This window comes from Bombus affinis, unplaced genomic scaffold (assembly GCF_024516045.1).
Source record: "Bombus affinis isolate iyBomAffi1 unplaced genomic scaffold, iyBomAffi1.2 ctg00000946.1, whole genome shotgun sequence".
In the NCBI taxonomy this organism is placed as follows: domain Eukaryota; kingdom Metazoa; phylum Arthropoda; class Insecta; order Hymenoptera; family Apidae; genus Bombus; species Bombus affinis.
Genome location: NW_026109458.1, coordinates 7,924 through 12,500, shown reverse-complemented (window position 1 = coordinate 12,500; position 4,577 = coordinate 7,924). Strand labels below are relative to the sequence as shown.

General features: G+C 47.7%; 2 non-coding genes across 2 annotated transcripts; both read right to left on the bottom strand.

Moving 5' to 3' along the window:
* Positions 1-162: 162 nt before the first annotated feature.
* On the bottom strand, positions 163-317 carry LOC126928433 (5.8S ribosomal RNA). The gene has a single exon (XR_007716650.1). It is a non-coding gene; the product is annotated as a 5.8S ribosomal RNA (ribosomal RNA).
* A 2,089-nt stretch (positions 318-2,406) lies between these two features.
* Positions 2,407-4,329, bottom strand: LOC126928434 (small subunit ribosomal RNA). The gene has a single exon (XR_007716651.1). It is a non-coding gene; the product is annotated as a small subunit ribosomal RNA (ribosomal RNA).
* Between the last annotated feature and the right edge of the window lie 248 nt (positions 4,330-4,577).

Sequence of the window (4,577 nt, the reverse complement as noted above, 5' to 3'; positions counted from 1 at the left end):
CGCGTCCGCTCTTGTTCGTATCCTTCTTCGTGCGCTTCCTCCGACTCTGAAACGTTCTACGTATCGTAAGAACGACGGCGGGTTGTCGAAGGCACCAAGGGACAGAGAGAGACAGATAGAGAGGAACGACACGCAACGCAAGCAGTCTTAGGTTTACGTGAGCAACCCTCAGCCAGGCGTGGTCCAGGAATTGTATCCGTGGACCGCAATGTGCGTTCGAAATGTCGATGTTCATGTGTCCTGCAGTTCACACGTTGACGCGCAATTAGCTGCGTTCTTCATCGACCCACGAGCCAAGTGATCCACCGTTCAGGGTAATCTTTTCATATATTTTTTAAAACTCTTGTACTCCATGTACTCTTAATACTCGGTTCGAGCGAAGCCGAGATCCGACACGACCGACCAACGGGAATCGGACGCGCAGAAGTCGCCGGAAGATCGACGACACGAAAACGTTCGAAAATGAAATCCGACGAACGCGCGAAGATACGCGCGTCCGCCGGCCGGGCGAAAAGTACATTATGATATATAACAACCATCGAGATCGAAGCTCCGTTCGTCAGGAAACGACGGGGATATAACACCCGATTCTGAATCCTCTGTGCAGCACACGATCTCGCGAAGAAATACGCACGGTGGCTAGCCCATATATATATATATATGTGTGTGTGTGTATATATAATACGATATGCATTCCTCTCGTCCAATTATTCAAGAAAAAGAGCGTGCGCCTCCATCGTTCGGGTGATGTAAAGATTCGATGGGACTCGCGCGACCCTCGGCCTCGAGCGGTCTTTCCTCCCAATATCCAGAAGCCGAGCTTTGAAAAAACTCTAGCGACGGCACGGGTGTCCGACTCACGACATCGAGGCTTCGAAGTCGGCGATCTCCTCCGAACGGATGGCGATCGCGACGACTCAAAGCGTGAAAAATCGACGAAAGAGAACACATCTCCGTTCAGGTGATTGTTTTTTTTAAAAAATAAAAAAATTCGATGGGACTCGCATCCATCTACCTCGCGCGGTCTTTCTTCCCAATATCCAGAAGCCGAGCTTTGAAAAAACTTCAGCGACGGCACGGGTGTCCGACTCACGACAACGAGGATAGACAGCCTGCGGTCCCCTCTGAACGGGTTATATGCGACGAACTAGACGAAACTTTAGTCGTTCAGGTGGTATAAAAAAAAAAAATTCGATGGGACGCACGCGCAGCCGTCGTCCTCGAGCGGTCTTTCTTCCCAATATCCAGAAGCCGAGCTTTGAAAAAACTCTAGCGACGGCACGGGTGTCCGACTCACGACATCGAGGGTAGACAGCCTGCGGTCCCCTCTGAACCAACTTCGGCTAGACTAGTTACGAATCGTTGCTACGCATCGTCATCATAGTCATCGTCATCATCATCATTATCATAGCGGGCCAACATCCACGCAATGCGTTTTCGTTCTAGGTTACCCGATCCACGAGTATGTTACAAGTGGTTTCGTTATTTCGAACAAAACGACATACGAAGAACACACGCCCTATGGGTAGGAAGCACGTTTCGAGAACGACCGAGAGCGGTGAAAGAGACGAAAGGTCGACGCGCATAAGGTATCCATGGATCTTCGAAGAGAACCTTCGAAGATATGTCGGTATCCTTTCTACATGCGCGACTCGCTACTCGTACTTTCGCTCTCGTCGACTCGTTTTAGTCGCTTCGTTCGATCCCAAAGAGGAGTCTTCGATGTCCCGTTGCTAGGAGGAGAGCAAACGCAACACAGACCACGAAACATAGAAGAGAATAGGCGAGCATGATCTCTCCGACACGAGGCACTTTAGAGATTTTGTTATTCGTTTGTACGGTCTCCACGACGCAAAAAAAAAAATACGAGATCGTGGCGGCGGGTCTTTCTGTATACGGCCTCACGCAAGCGCCTCGATCTCATTTCTCTTTACGGGTGGTTTCCATTCGTAATTTTTCGTTCGATATTCGTGTCAAAGTTTAATTTTCGAAAGCTCAAGTTCCCATTTATAGTTTTATTATAAAATCATAATATTCGCAGACGGCGGGTCTTTCTGTGTACGACCTCACGCAGGCGCCTCGAATTCGTTTATGTATGTATATATATATATATATATATATATGTATCTCTTCATCCCGATGATCGAGAGAGAGTGCCACCTTCTCTTCATATAGTTTCGTAGCTGGAGGGTCGTCTCCTCCTTATGTCTTTTCATCATTTTGCCAACGGAGTAAGCCACGCTCCGGGCGAATTTAACTGTTCTTTGTTAAAGTATATAGCTTGTTGATACGTCGTATATACTTTGGTTCGTCGATATAGGAGGAGTACGGCTCCTTACCGACTTATACAGTTTCGTATTTTTCAAGTGTTCAAGTCAAATTCTTTAAGTTTTTGTGTTATATCGTTAATGATCCTTCCGCAGGTTCACCTACGGAAACCTTGTTACGACTTTTACTTCCTCTAAATGATCAAGTTTGGTCATCTTCCCGGTAACATCGGCAATGCTTATCACATTGGCCGCGCACCAGTCCGAAGACCTCACTAAATCATTCAATCGGTAGTAGCGACGGGCGGTGTGTACAAAGGGCAGGGACGTAATCAACGCGAGCTTATGACTCGCGCTTACTGGGAATTCCTCGTTCATGGGGAATAATTGCAAGCCCCAATCCCTAGCACGAAGGAGGTTCAGCGGGTTACCCGGGCCTTTCGGCCAGGGAAAACACGCTGATTCCTTCAGTGTAGCGCGCGTGCGGCCCAGAACATCTAAGGGCATCACAGACCTGTTATTGCTCAATCTCGTGCGGCTAGAAGCCGCCTGTTCCTCTAAGAAGATTTGTTTGTACGTTGGTAGTAAAAACCCACCGACCGAAGCCGGGGGCCTTCGAGATACCATAAGTTACGTCTATTTAGCAGGCTAGAGTCTCGTTCGTTATCGGAATTAACCAGACAAATCGCTCCACCAACTAAGAACGGCCATGCACCACCACCCACCGAATCAAGAAAGAGCTATCAATCTGTCAATCCTTCCGGTGTCCGGGCCTGGTGAGGTTTCCCGTGTTGAGTCAAATTAAGCCGCAGGCTCCACTCCTGGTGGTGCCCTTCCGTCAATTCCTTTAAGTTTCAGCTTTGCAACCATACTTCCCCCGGAACCCAAAAGCTTTGGTTTCCCGGAAGCTGCCCGCCGAGTCATCGGAGGAACTTCGGCGGATCGCTGGCTGGCATCGTTTATGGTTAGAACTAGGGCGGTATCTGATCGCCTTCGAACCTCTAACTTTCGTTCTTGATTAATGAAAACATTTTTGGCAAATGCTTTCGCTTCTGTCCGTCTTGCGACGATCCAAGAATTTCACCTCTAACGTCGCAATACGAATGCCCCCATCTGTCCCTATTAATCATTACCTCGGGGCTCCGAAAACCAACAAAATAGAACCGAGGTCCTATTCCATTATTCCATGCACACAGTATTCAGGCGAAGGTAGCCTGCTTTAAGCACTCTAATTTGTTCAAAGTAAACGTATCGGCCCACCTCGACACTCAGTGAAGAGCACCGCGATGGGATATTAGTTGGACCGCCCGCGAGGAGCTAAGCCCACCGATAGGACGTACCACATAATGCCAGTTAAACACCGCGAGCGGTGAACCGACACTGTGACACACAGATTCAACTACGAGCTTTTTAACCGCAACAACTTTAATATACGCTATTGGAGCTGGAATTACCGCGGCTGCTGGCACCAGACTTGCCCTCCAATTGGTCCTCGTTAAAGGATTTAAAGTGTACTCATTCCGATTACGGGGCCTCGGATGAGTCCCGTATCGTTATTTTTCGTCACTACCTCCCCGTGCCGGGAGTGGGTAATTTGCGCGCCTGCTGCCTTCCTTGGATGTGGTAGCTGTTTCTCAGGCTCCCTCTCCGGAATCGAACCCTGATTCCCCGTTACCCGTTACAACCATGGTAGGCGCAGAACCTACCATCGACAGTTGATAAGGCAGACATTTGAAAGATGCGTCGCCGGTGCTAGATGACCATGCGATCAGCACAAAGTTATTCAGAGTCACCAAAACAAACGATGGACGGACAGACGAGCCATCCGCCACCGATTGGTTTTGATCTAATAAAAGCATTCCTACCATCTCTGGTCGGAATCTGTTTGCATGTATTAGCTCTAGAATTACCACAGTTATCCAAGTAAATGTAGGTATGATCTAAGAAACCATAACTGATTTAATGAGCCATTCGCGGTTTCACCTTAATGCGGCATGTACTGAGACATGCATGGCTTAATCTTTGAGACAAGCATATGACTACTGGCAGGATCAACCAGGGATCTTATAATATATTCCCAAAAACCAGCATTTTCGTTTAAAAGTTCTCTCTGTGTCGTAGGTGGGACGTAAGCACCGTACGACGAGACTTTTCATTTTATATATATATGTAATATGACTTAGAGAGCAACGTTCCATGGTTCAGTAACAACGTCACTCAGCCACTTTAATTCTCCTCCTCTCTCACCATCATATATCGATACAAAGATTCATACTTCACAGAATTATTTCTGTTTGTAACTTTTCTCCT